This window comes from Haliaeetus albicilla, chromosome 14 (genome assembly GCF_947461875.1).
Source record: "Haliaeetus albicilla chromosome 14, bHalAlb1.1, whole genome shotgun sequence".
NCBI classification, from domain to species: Eukaryota; Metazoa; Chordata; class Aves; order Accipitriformes; family Accipitridae; genus Haliaeetus; species Haliaeetus albicilla.
The window spans coordinates 24166341-24181381 of record NC_091496.1 but is presented as its reverse complement, the minus strand read 5'-3'; positions in this window follow the sequence as shown (position 1 = coordinate 24181381).

The following is a 15041-nucleotide window of genomic DNA, read 5'->3' as shown; positions in this document are numbered from 1 at the left end:
GGAAGTCTGTTAGAAAGCCAAGAAATGAAATATCCATAAAACTTTACTTCAGAAGTATAGTACTTGATGGTAAATAAGGTTTGAATATTTGGACAGCTGTCATTCATGCTACATTAGGTACTGTGACTATGCAAGTCTGTAGTGTATTGATGCTAGCTGTTGATGTTTCACTGGTGTCAAAGTTAGTGTCTACTTTTTGTTTAGGGTTGTCCAACAAGATGTGCAGTAAGAAGGAAAAAATGTAAAAGGAAAGAGACCCCATAATTCAGTAAAGATCCTTGAAAAAAAAAAAATTCTATTCAACTTCACAGAAAAGCAGCAGAAACCTCCACTTTTGAGGGATTTGCAATGATGCTGAAGGACACAGTAAAAAAAAACTTAACAGAGGCTGCTCCAATTGGCAAGGAAAATAAAGTCTGATGCCACCCCCATCAGCCAAATTATTTTGTATTGCCTGTGGACTAATGAAGTTCACAAATTTTTGTGTTTGCACAATGTTATGCTTTCTGTTGTTTCAAAACCTTAAACTTTTGTATTAAGTGTTCCTTGGACTCACCCAGTGCTGGGTGTTCCTGGAGGTTACGACAAAAGTGGATGTTCAGATGCGATACGAAAAGGAAAAGGGTACTAAAAACAGCTCTGGAGCTGTCTGAACAGAAATTTCTATGTATGGAAGCAGCCTGAAGAAGGATTTGGAGAATATCCTGGGAAGTGCTGCCACAGGGTGAAATAGAGACTTGTTGACGGCATGGACAAGATTGAAGACAATTCAGCAAAAGTGGCCAAATGGACAGTCTGGGACTGTCAGAGCTGTGAAGATCTCTCTTGATGTGATGACAGAAGAGAAGCCTGGAGAAAGAGTCAGAGACAATACTATGTCCTAATAGTAATTTCAGCAACATGTCTTTAACAGCACAAGGACTGTAGGCATCTCCTCAGTAAATTCTGAGCTTTCACACCAACCTGACTTCATTTCCAAGGGGTAAGTCTCTTGGGGCAAGGTCATCAACTTTGCTGCTGGGAAAGAATACCTTTTTTACAGCTGTTGGAAGGAGATATTTGTCTCTATGAAAAAGGGAGCCTGCCCACACTAGAGGAAGGTAGCAGACTGTGTGAAAAGGGCACCAAAGGAACTGCTATGAGAATCTAAGGACTGGATAAGTCAAAATAAAAGGTGCTAAGTATTACCTGCTACACACAGAGAAGGAGGAATTACTTCAGGTGTTACACCAATTACAAATGATTGCCCTAAATAATTTTTCTATGGTGGAGTTATGGCAGTATTGCCTTCTCTGCTCTCAGTCTGTTATATTTTTAATTCTGAGCCCATGTTCAGGGTCTCTTCAGATGGCAAAACACCTGCTACCTGACTACATGATAAATGAAGCACCATCATCTTAACACAAGCTGAGCCCATCTGATGAGATTTGCTGGACAAATGCAATGAGTCCTTCATTGTAAAATCTCCTGAAGTTTACTTTTCATTAGTTACCTTTATTCAGCTGCATGAATCTGAGATTGAAATTTGTAAGGTGGCAGCTTTTGAATAAGTATCAGCATGGTTGCTTCTCTTCACACTTGCACACAAAAGCACACACAAGTGCTTTTGGAGAAAATCTGTTCCTGTTGTATGAGGCAGAGACATCACATTGCTGAGCTTATCCTGGACTTTGGGGCTACTTTTTTGCTGAATTTGAGACTTGCATGATCTGCATGGTGTATCTGTGGAATATACTGTTGAATTATTCAGGAGCTTATTGTTTCTTGTCTTGGCTTTTGCCATAAACAGGTTATTTTAGTGTAGGTAAACGTGAGGCTTCCACTGAAATTTGCACGGTTTTACATGGATAGCCATTAACACTCATTTATAAGAGACTGAAGAAAAATGTCTTAGGAGTCTAAATTCAAACCTGAAAACACAACCCTTAAATAGAGCTAGGAAGTCACTTTTCATGCAGTCGCATTACTGTATACTTAGTAGCCACTCTCATAACTGGGACGCTAAAGTAAGTGAATCATTGCTTTGTTCTACAATGACAAATTTATATTATTCTTCCACTTTGAAACTGCTGTGCAGGCCAATCTTTCCAAACAGTAAAGCTAAGGTAATGGGTCCAATATCACACACACTGCTGTCAGAACGGTGTGGTTCCAGTTCTCACAGTATTGCTGAGCAACTACATATTAGAGTGATAACCCCTATTTCTAGAATTATAGATAAAAATTAGGTTGGAAGGGACCTCTGGAGACCATTTAGTCCAATATCCTGCTCAAAGGAAGCCTGAATTTGAGTTTAGGTGAGGTTCCTTAGGGCCATAACAAGTTTTAAAACCTGCATGTGGACATTTCAGATCGATGGAATGATCAGATTTTTCACTTACATCATTCGCACCTCAGGTAACTTACTGTTGTGGTTTAACCCCAGCCAGCAACTAAGCACCACACAGCCACTCACTCACTTACCCCCCACCCAGTGGGATGGGTGAGACAATCAGGAAAACAAAAGTAAAACTCGTGGGTTGAGATAAAGACAGTTTAATAGGACAGGAAGAAAGAAAATAATGATGATGATGATAATAATAATAAAAAAATTATAATAATAAAAGAATTGAAATATACAAAACAGGTGATGCACAACACAATTGCTCACCACTCGCCGCCTGATGCCCAGTTAGTCTGCGAGCAGCGATGTGCCCCCCTCAGCCAATGCCCCCCAGTTTATATACTAGAGGAGACTACCATGGAACAGAAGAATGAGAAGTAAAATTTTCCTTTTGTTGTCTGTATGTCCCTATAACTTGCACTGCTGCTGAATCACTAGATTTTTTAAATGGGCAGACTGCTAGATACATATATCAAAATAGGGTTTTCTGAACAACCAAGGCAGACCTTTGTCTGTTGTTCTGTGCTACATGTTTAAGCTCTATAAAAAATGACTGTGGTTGAGAACACCTCTCACCTCAGTTCCCATCCCCTGCTCCTTTTCTATTCTCTTGGCGAGTGAGTTTACACAGCATAGTGTCTCTGGGAGTTACTGAGGGAGGTTTGGATCCCCACTGAAGAAGAAATAAAAAAGGCATGTGTATGCTGTGATTCAAACAGAGAGGGGGTTGGGATCTGCCAGCACAGGGATCAGCTCCCACCGCTGGGACTCATGGAGGGAGAAGGGGTGTAGCCACCCACAAAGCCTGCCTGTCCAGAGTATGGAGCTGGGAACCATGACCGTGAAGGATATCATCACTGGAATTAGAGGAGTTACAAGCTTTACCAGAAACCTTTAAAGGGTCCCCTTGAAGAAAAAAATGGGTTTGAAGCCGAGAGTGAAAGAGCTGGCATGGTATTTCAGAAAGGAGTCACATGGGGGTGCACATGGGAGGGAAGAATTATTATCCATTTGGTTAAGCAAATCCCAGGAGCCGACCCTGACTGAACTTAAGAGTGCTTCCATGTTTGACCATCATTTGATCAGTCTGTATAAATAATCTTATTTGAATTTATAAAAGGCAGCAAATTCAAAGTCTGAAACTCCATCCTTAACATCCGTCTCCTGCTGAGCCTTTTTATTTCCTCCCACATGGTACTTTGGATCAAAATGCTTTGGAAAAGATGAGCAGTAATATCTGGGCACGATGATAAAGAAAGAGATGCCTGTTCCCAAACTGACAATCAGTACTGTGTGTTTTTGTTCAAACAAAAGACATATTGGCTACTGTGAGACTCAAGAAGAAGGCTCTTAATGGTCTGCAGGGCCTTCTGAAGAGTGTATAAACATGAAAAAAGGCAGTGACTTTGTTTAGTGAGCTCGAAATAATTCAATGGTACAGATGAATCATGTTACTTTGGCTGTAAGAGGAACAGAAGGGGTCTTACTAAGAAAGAATGCAATCAAAAGTCTTCTGCACTGAATTTTACTAAGCTGAAGCAATAATATTATTTCAAAACAGGTAGAAAACAAGTTTATATGCCACTTTTGCTGTATTATTGTATGCTCCTATGCCCAGAAAACCCCATAGTAGAGTTTGCTTATACTTTTGGATGATTTAGAGCTCAGTTAGGCAGTATTTGGTGATTTTATCCTCAAAAAGGATAATGATTTTTACCCCCAAAAGCTGCCTAGTAAATATTAGATAACACTTATGGAAGTATCTCATTTTAATATTTTACTTATTACAACAAACATTATTTTCTTATTTTCTCATTTCTGTTCTTGTAAAGGCAATGACTGTTTCCAGTCCTCCCCTTTTACAGTATTTATATATAGAACTAGCGTATTACCATTTCTATGGGAAGTAGATGATGTATATGAGTTAATAATAAGATTGTCTGAGATGTGCCATTGCACATAATACCCAGCTGACCCTTATGATGGAATAATCTCACATAACTTTATCCCTTTAAAAGTTAGTTGTGTATTCTCCCTCTGGAGTCACTGGATAAACATAGGCAATTCTAGGAGACAATTAATCTAAATTAATCCAATCCATTTTAGACATTTATCCTATGATGAAATTATTGTCTCTAGAGGTACCTCTGAGAATAGAGGGACCTGATAATTCAGCCTTTCAGACATCTAAATTTAGGTGAGGTGAATCCCTCCTTAGGGTCTAATATGTCTTTTTATTTTCCTTTTCTACACGCTTTCCCATTTTATGCCTCAAATTTTCCACTTATAATAATTTCAGGTGCAAGAAATCATGGATCCATGATAACATGTTTTTTACATGCATAGTCATGATAGTCCAATGTAGCTGTGCTCTCCTTTCAACAGTTATTTAGGTCATACAATAATCTGCAAGAGAAAGTAGGAGTAACAGCATCAGAACTTGTCACTAAAGATACTTACATGAATAAAGCATACATTTTGGTAACTGCTCAACACTTGCCTTGCAGGAGCTCATTCTTTATTTTTCTTTACCTTTACACATATTTTTCAATGCTACTTCAGTTCTCACACTCAGTAGCTAAGGCAGAAGAGATGGAAGAGGTAACTACTGCTTTTCTTGCTGCTGCCATGGTATTTTTGAGCAGCTGTGAACACTTGCATACCACTTTATCTGCCTGATAGCAGGGTCAGTGTTAGCTGTTGCCAGCTCATCTATCTTGCTGCCTTGCTCTTGCACAACAATGGGGCTTTCATACCATTTTCCTTTTTCCTGACCCTGACTATTCATCACGAAGGTGGAAATAATGGCCCTAATGGCTATCAAGTCCCTCCCCTGTTTCCCCCTTGATGCTCAATGTGACTTTTTCATTCTCTTGACCACGCAGACACAAAAATGTCCCACCGGCAAGTAACTGTCCACTCCTAAGCTCACTTGATTTTGATTGTCTCCCTTTTCTTCTTCCATCCTTGCCTCAGAGCAGGAAAATTACAATGAAAAAAGCAGCAACCAAGTCCAATGAGTTTCCATCGTCCAGGATGTTCTTGAACCAGGAAATTCCCCTCCCCCACCCCTTATTATTCATTTCATTTGGATGATTAAATAAAGCAGAAAAGGTTATTTTGTTGGAAAAGAGCCTGTATTAATTGTATAAAAGCTGTCACTGTTCCGTTTTGGCTTAGTCTCCTCTCTGGCTCCCAGTAGCTAGCTGCAATTCCTCTTTCACTGAATTTCTAGCTCCAGGCTCCTCTCTAGTCCCCACAGTCTGCATCTTTCTTGCTTTTCAAAAGTGAGCATGACATCGCTGAATCTGGAGCCATTCCCCTGGCTGTGAAGCCTTCACAGTTGTTTTGATATTGCCAGCTTGATGAAGACTGTTTTCTGTGGTTTGCCCTCTTGTCTGCCGTGGCAGCGGGAGTGCCTGGGGTGGAGGGAGCTCGGCGGTAGCACACCTTGCACTGGTGCTTCTTTTGTGTGAGGGGAGAGATGGTCCTTCTCCAGGGAAATGGATTTCCTTGTCTACGAGAAGTGAGAGACCACATGAACTGTATGGCTGACCACCGCTGTCTCCGTGGTTCCTTGCACGGCTCCGTCAGTTTGCAGCCATCCGTGCCTGCTCTGTCAGCTCTGTTGAGCAGGGGCGGTCTTGGTGTGTACGCAATTATTGGTTAAATCCTGAGCTTTTTAAAACAAATGCATTAGTGAATGTAAAGATATTAGGTGAGAAGCTATTTTATTTTGAAATACTAAACATTTTAAAAGTGCAAAATATCAAACCAGAAGACTTTAGATGATAGTTACATAGCGCTTTCACTCTCTTAGAGCAGAACAGAACTCATAGGGCAAAAGAACCTGATGTTTCCTAGTTTGCCGAAGCTTTTGAAATTACATTTTGGAGAAGAAAAATTGATCTGGCTCTTTTGTTCCACTCAAATGGTAATGACGCCATTAGAAATTAATAACAAAAAATACTTTTCAGAGGTATTTTAATAAAAATAGAAATACTTCTTGTGTTGGATGTTGGCTGGTATCTTCTATCTCACTAAATTATTTGCAATTTAAAGTCACAGACTATTTAACAGGTAGGGAGCGTAGAAAAAATATATACTTTTTCATCCCCCAAATTTTAATGCAAGAAGCAGATACATAGATGGCATAGCAGAAACAACAAGAGCACGGATAAATATATCATGTGATTGTTCCAGAATACTGCTTTCGGTTGCCTCTTTTATTTGCTAGTTTCAGGGTGAAGGAGAGCTACATTATCTTGCCCATGCTGAAAAACATCCTCCTTGATTAGAGCAGAATGATGACTTGCTCCTAAGAAGTGCAAGCTGTATGAAAGAACACGGCTGCTGTTGATTTTTTCTGTTGCTTTGCAGCATAATCTTCATTTTGTTCAGTATATAATGCCCCTCTTACAAAACATGTTGATATGTGACATCCTTTTAACATATTGAGTTTTAAAAACATTAATATTGACATTTATGGGTTCACTGGTATATGTAATGGTATGTAGATATTGCCTTATTATATTAATGAAGGCAAAGACCTTTCCACAGCTTTCTCAAGTGGTTGACATATTGCCTCTGGCCATGGAATTATTTGCAGTGCCAACATGCAATCTATAGATGGATCAATCAAGCATGCTAATATGCAGTGTTCCCATATAGAGTAGCGGCACTTAGCTTCAGAATAATAGGTTTTGATGATGTTGTACATTTGACACATTATGAACTTGCTTACCATCCCCCTCGCCAGAGAGAAATGTCTGCTTGCCTGCTGCATGGCATCGCCTCTCCGCTGGGATGGGGTGGAGGGCATTGGAAATTTTGGCATAATCTGTGAAGACAGAGGGGAGCAGCCCTGCCACACTTCTGTTCAACCACTTACCTGCTACCGGGGTGGAGGGCAAGGGGGTACGGAAAGAGAGCAGAGCCTAGGGGACCCACAAACCTCCTTTTGTTTTGGAGGTAGCGGTGAACAGAAACATGGTCTTCAGGTTTTGGTCATTGTAACTACAGCAGATCTGTTCTGAGGATGAAACTGAACAAATTTAGTTAACCGATGTCTTGCTATGGCTTTATGGTTTAATTTTGATGTAATTGGAAAGGAAAAAAAATTGAAACACTCTCCAAAATTTTGACGGTGTAAAAAACCAAGTGATGAAAATGTCATTTTTATCTTGTACAGAACTTTCAGTCCTGAAGATTTAAATATTCATTACTCAAATAAAATGACATTGAAATTAAATTCCAAACAGTCTATTCAAAATATTTTAATCTAGTTTTCTGACAGCAAGTTAGGGAGAATGAATACAAATTTCAATTAATTCAAATATGTCATTTTGAAAACACTTTTTTGAATCAAGTCATTTTGTTTTCTATACTGGGGACTCAGTTAAGCAGGCAAACTAAAATTGTGGCCTAATGACTTATACTGTATTTTTTCTGTTAACTAAAATTATATGATAAGGTTACTCAGGTAAGTTCAGCATAGCCAAAAATTAATTATTCTTAGTTCTCTTAATTTGGTAAGATTTGATGTTTGCTTTTGATTTTTTTAATTTATTTTCATTGGACACTGATAGTCTGAATAAATAAAACTGGCTGCTCGAAGGAGTTTACTTTCAGCCTTCCAATAGTTGGGTTTTGAAATTTTCTTTTGTTTTTTTCATAGTTTTCACAGTCTATGAATTTGAGTTATAGCGCAATGTCAGCTTTCATTTATTAAGGACATGACAAAGATTAATAAAATGCTGGACAAGCTAGAACTGATAAGAATTTTGAAAGCTTCACTGTAAAATTGAACGAAGTGGAGATAGAAATTGAATACATGGAGATAACATTTGATGGACAGAGTCTATTCCAACTGAGAATACCAAAGAAGACTGTAGAATGCTGTGAAATTGAATTGAACACCTGGAAAATAAGGTTAGAGTAAGAAATATCAGGTGTGAGGGCTGGAGAAGCTGAGCTAATCTTTTCTGAGAGGATTATGAGGGCCAGAAAGTGGATATCTTTCAGCTTTTTTAATGTATGCCATACGTTGCCTCTCATAGCTCTAGTGTCATCAATTAGAAAACACACTGACATGGTACTTGTACAGTGTGCCTCTTTCAGCCTCCAGTAGACAAACTAAACATTAAAATGCATATAGGAAGCTGAAATTAGAAATGGCATAGTTTTAAGCAATTCAAAATAGTGAAATTACAAATTAAGTGAGGCCTATTGGCTGAACCAGAATTCAGGCAACAGAGTTCTACAGGAGCACGTAATACCATTTTGTCAGGAAAAGCCTGTACCTGACTCTAAGAAAACCAGAATAAGAATAATTCCCTACCTTACACTTTTCTATGCTGTGTCAAAGTTTAACTTGTTAAGGTTAACTTGCCAAGGCCTTAGGTTCATGTATTTCTGCTGCCTCCAGACATGCGGAGCTTATAGATAAGAAGATGAGCTGTATATGGACTCTGAAAAATGGCTTTGATTCAGCTTCTGAAGGGTTTATTTTCAATAATGTAGATTGTCATTGCCTTTCCTCTTAATTCTTAACCACTATTGCCACAGAGCTCATTTAGCTGAATTTATATGATGTGATAAGTTAGTATTACATTTATTATCATAATTATCATGTCTGATTAATCTTGCTTATTCTGGAAAGTCATGCAAGCTTCTTACTGGAGGGCATACTTTCAAGTTTTAATATTCATATATAAAGCAGCTGACCCGAAGACTGAAAATAATTAATCTGGACTAAAGGTGTCTGTGGCAAATCAAAGACAAGTATGCTGGGATGGTTTCAATATCCAGTGTTGACTGAGGCAGGATGAAGACGGATGTAACATGAAGTCGGAGGGCATGGTGGTTGCTAGAGCTGTACCCATCAATCCAACACCAGTCAAAGAGGTTTTAGACACTTTACTTTCAAATTTGTCTGAAATGATATAGCACTTTTTTTCGTCTATGCCCAAGCTCACTTAGGCACCCCTGCAGATATCATTTGTTCTGGCCATGCATAGGATCTACAGATAAAAACCTGCTGAAATGAGCTCAGTGCAGGATTTGACTAAATCAAGTCCAGTAATATAGGCGATGGAATTTCCTCTAGGTAATCACAATGATCTCCTCTGGCCTTCCCAACCTAATCTATGTGCTAAAATAATCATTAATGTATCAACATTATCTGGTGTTGATATTTTTATTTTTTGCCATTTGGTGCTTCTTTGCATAAATTCTGATGAACGTGTGTGTTTGTATGAGAACAGAAAGAAAGTATCATCTTCCTTTTCCATCTGTATTATTATGTATGAAGTGGGGAATTCTAACTGTGCAGGCTAATTTTAATTTTATTTTCACGGACAGGAGACAAAAAAAAAAGAGAGAGAAAACCAAAGTTTTAGTATACACTTACAAAGCACTGGAGCATTTTCCAGTGGAAGTAGCTTTGCTTGTAATATAAAGCATAGGCTATTTATTAAGCTCAATTTTTGCATTGCGTTTTAGTAACCTTATCCATTTGGACAACACTAACTGCTGAACTTCTGGTAGGCATACTCTGAGCCTGTATGTGGACTCTCCTGGCCAAAATTTACTCAGAAAAATCTAAACAGCACCGTATTTGACCAGAAAGGAGGAAGTAGGACAGAATTGCTCAGTAGCTATGTGTTTGTGGCCTCCTTATGAAAGCATTGCTCGCTAGCCTACCTAGACTAGCAGAGGGGAGAAAAACCAATAAATAGGAATAAGAAGAAAAGTGAAACCACAGACTAATTGTGAAGAGGTTTTGGTGTGTTTTCATTACCGGGTTGTATGAAGACTGAGTTACCTGAATATTGTTACATGTTGTTTTACTTTATACTGCTTCTGCTCTGTGTGGTTTGAATGTATTTCACTCCTTTTTGTGGGAATCTCTTGGGAAACAGAAAGAAACTGCTTACTGTCCCATTGGTATTTATTTTATTTTTATGGTGGGAATTGTTTGACAGTACCTATTACTCTGATCAGTTTTGATTTGTTTCTTTTGCTCTTTGCTTGTGAAAATTAGACTTCTTTAGCTCAAATGGTTGACTCACAAAATTTGCTCAAGTTACAAAACACACCAGTACCAAAACAGGAAAACATTTGAAACTTATGCCCTAGAGAATGGTTTCTATGTTTTTTCTGCTCCCCATTTTAAAGTATCAGTTTATACAGGCTTACTAAATTATTTTAGTGATGATTTTAACTGTATTTGTTTTCTGTGGCTGCTAAAGATTGAAAATGTCTCCAGGTGATGATCTTACAGGCTGAGAAATTTGGATTGACTGTGGTAGTAGATTTCAAGATCCTTACTCACATAACTCCCTCTTCTTCCTACCTAGAAATATAACTCCCCCCTTTCTGGGGGTATAGCTGTAGGTCTCACACATATAAGATCTCATACAAACATAAGTTGTTAACTGGAACAGAAATTCTCAGTAAAGATCCCTAAAACCTTGCTTCTTGTGCCTAGTGGAGAAGAACTGGCTATGGGGACATGGTACCTCCTTCCCATCTGTCCAGTACAGGAGTGTCTAAGATGGTTAGTCCTTAAGATTTTCTGGAAAGGGAAGGTACTTTGCTTCAGCAAACAGGTGGAATATCGCTGTTCACAAAGATAGGACAGTAGAGAACAGCTCAAGAACTGTTTATTAGCCTGGGTTCTTGAATGCCTCTTGAACTCGGGGATTTCACAGACATTTACAAAAGCTAATAATGAAAGCTCATCTAAAATATGTATGTGTAGTATTTTGTGAATATTTTACACAGCAACAGGGCTGAACTAAATCATGTAAATTTAAACTGGAGTTAGAGATCTGTCATTTAAAAAAAATGCAGTCATTTTAACCTTGGTTCATGAAGTTTGAATGCTTACTTTTGGATAGGGTCTGAAGCAGAAATGCAGAGCATTCAATGCCACTTATTCTCCTAAAATCATGAAACAGTGGGATTTTCAAAATTCTTCAAGGCCAATTTGTAGACAGTGGAAGTATGAATACCAGTTCAGACAGCCATGCCCTGCTCTCCTGCCTGAACTTCTAAACCTTTGGCGATTAAGCTATTACTAGCTTAAACCAGTCATACTAAATCAGTCCTGAAGGCTGATAGAAGTTGAAGTCACTGTTTTGAGGGAAGAAGGGATGCTATGAAAAGAAAACGGATGTATCACATTCACTGTACATCACATATATTCTTAGTATTCACTATTACACATCTTTCCCTCAATAGCCAAAGAGAAAGAGCTTATAAAAGTAGCACAAAGTTGTAGGACAAAAATATAATGCACTAGATTAGTTCATAACAGCCCATTTACCTTCAGATTTTATTGTAAGATGGCAGTATTTTAGCAGAATGCTTTTAACTGAATGCTGGAATTCTGTGCTGTGAACTGTGAAACATTTATTTTAAATATTTATTCCTCCATTGAAAAAAAAAATATGTTGGTAAATGTGGTTTAGAAATTGTCAGTTCAAATAATCAGCTCTGCCTCTTTATCAGGGAATGCACTTTTGCAAAAGCAAAAAACTCTGCTGTGTGGCTGCCAGGATGCTGAATGTGGCACTTGTGTGGGGTGGAAGCCTGTAGCAGCATTCATGCACTCTCAGGTTCCTAGGCCCTTAATTCATTGTGATTTGCCACAGTGAGGGATTTGCCACAGCATTTTCTGAATGAGAAAGCACACAGTATTATAGGGTCATGTTCTACCCCTTGTTATATTTGTGTCAGCACTTCTCCCAGCTGAGAGGAAGACAGTATTAGATCCATGATATGCCCTGCATTGTGCCAGGGGTTATGCCAAATCCTAGATTTAAATTCAGTTTTTAATGCAAGAGCCTTTGGCAATAATGCTGACTTTTTGGAAAATTCAGATCACTAGCAGTGACTCTAGTAAGACTTCAGGGTTTGGGGTCTCCGCCATGGCACTGGAGATGGCCCCTGCTCCCATCTCTGAGGGGGTCCTGGGCTGTGAGGAGACACCACGTACAGGAGGAGATGCACTTTGACATTGCTGCTGTTGTGTAGGACACCCTGGCTGCCCCCGTGTACCTCCTCTGCTCATACACTGGGCCTGTGGACTGGGAAGGAGTGTGGTTAGACGGCGGTATGCTCTGATAAACCCCACTAATGCAGTGGCCTTGTGGTAAGACAGGGCAGGCTGCTACCTCTGAGACTATGCCTCTGGCCAAACTTCTGTGGTTGCTTCTCAGTAGAAAGGCTAAGAGAAAGCCACATTTATTACTCACAACCAGCCACACCAGACAGAGCTATTGGTGTCCTTCTTGTGCCAATTATCCTGGCTATAGTTTCCCTTCACCTTACTGAAGCCAAAAGTTGTTCTTCTGTTTGGGATTTAATACATTTGTAAAGCAAATAAATCATAAACATTAGCTATGCATGAGGTTTTCACAGTTATTTAGTGCATTTTTTGACAGCAGAATATTTGTGATATCCCTCCTTTAATCTACTTGGGTTAGGAGCTATAATGACCTATAGTTAAAAAGCATTGTCTAAGCCATTCCTTATGAAAATAATAAGAATAAAAGTCTCTGTGAGTAAATTATAAAGTCTCTTGTGCATGTAATAGGTTCTTGGTTTGATAAGCAGCAAATGAATCTAAATAAACATAATGGAAATACATCTTTTACCCCTGGAACTCTGTCAGTCAAAAGGTGTGAAATTTGTGCAGACAATAAGCACAGTAGCTAAGAGAAAAGATCGAAGCAGATCTATTAATAAATGGAATGGAGTTTATAAAATCCAGTAGCAGTGCGTAATCTGGCCTAAAGGTTTATTGAGTTCATGTGTTGTCTTTGCCTCCCTTCCCTTCCTCCCTTCCTTCAAAAATGCTGCATGTTATTTTAAAGAGTTAGCATAAATAATGAATGAGTAATTCTCATGCTGAAGGACTTCCAACCTATTTTTAGGTGTAAAACTGAAGTATAAGAAATTCAGATAAAATCACATGGGCCAAGGTTAATTTCACCTAGCTTTAGGCACTGACACAATCGACATGGACTCCAGAACATCTAACATTAGCCAGAGTGAGTGGAGAAAGGAGGTTATTTGCAGAGTGATCTAGACTTTAGGTGGGGTGGGTGATTATAGGATATATCTAGCTCTTTCCATAGACTCTATGAGAAGACTAGGGTCCTAATGTGCATGCTTTGCTTAAGCATTTAAAGTAAGGCAAACCAAGTATGCTGGTCTGACTTCATTTTGGACTGTATGTGTGTCTCTTTATTCTCTCAGTAGTCATACCCTCATCCTTCTTAAAATACTATTTCTTCTTGGAATACAATGTGTGTAGAATCATGCTCTGCATACACAGAAGTGACTTGATTATACGAGAACTTCAAAATTAAGGGAACAAAGAAGAGATATTCAGGCGACAAAGTGGAGGGAAGGTGGGATTGATAGCATAATATTCTACATCTTTCCCCCATTAGTAGTAAAGAAAATATGCTGTATCTGTGCAAAGTTTGAAAAGAAATATTGATGACACTATGGCTTCATCTTCTTGAAAATTTCTTCACTTCTTCTATCATGAGCATGCTTTTCTGAATGAAGTGAGAAATCCACCTGCTCAGGCTTCCTGTCAATCAGTTACCAACATCAAGTTCTTCACAGCAAGGTACAGCAAACTTTTAGTGGACCATTACTTACTATTGTGCCCATGGATGACATTTTCTCCTAATTCCATTACATATTGTCTTATATTTTCATGCAGTACTCAGCTTTTGTTGTTGTTGATGATGATGTTAAGGCAGAGTATCCTAGAAAATTCAAACAGTTAATGTCATTTTCCTAGCAAAGGAGGGCTGTAAGTTGAGAAAACATGAGAACCTGTGGGTTTTTTTAACTTAATATTTTCTTTTGAAGAATAGAAGAATATCAGATGTGAAGTAGAATGCATCTCTCGCAGTACATCTACTAGGACTTTCTCAAAAAGTTGAGAGACAAGCCTTTCCACATGCAAATCTCAAACCAGTGTAGTTCATAGATGAAGTTAGCAACGGTCACTGCTCATGTTTCTGCTGTTCCATTCAAGTACTTTCTGTTAAAAAAAAAAATCATGCTCTATATACAATTAAAATAGAACTGCTCAACCAGCAGAACTTAACATATGTTGAAAAGCAAAACCATACAGACAACAAGTTGTCTGGTCACTTCAGTATATCTAATGTCTACAGCAATGCTATACATTAAAAGTAGCTTCCATTTTCAATGTATTTATTTGCTTATTTGCATTTTTGAGGCAAACACACACTTTTTGCAATCTTTACAGTGTTGTCTATGTATTTACAGATTACTCTTGCTTTTAATTTCAACGCTGCAGAAAAATATTTTTCTTATTTCTATGTCTGTATGAGGTAGAATGCTCGTATGCAGGTGGTGTTACAAAAAGAGATGTTTATTTGTCAATTTTGTCCATTTTAGGCACATATTTTTGTTTGGCATAAATCATTATGTCATCTTAGACTTTAATGCTGATGAAGTTATTTACTTCACCTGGGGCTGTTGCTTTTATGATGGTTTGTTTTGTTGTTTTTTTGGTTTGTTTTTTTTTTTTTTTCAGTGAGCTGTTGGATATAGCTTAGAGTATCCATTGTAATTTAATTTTGTGTGTATATCTATACAT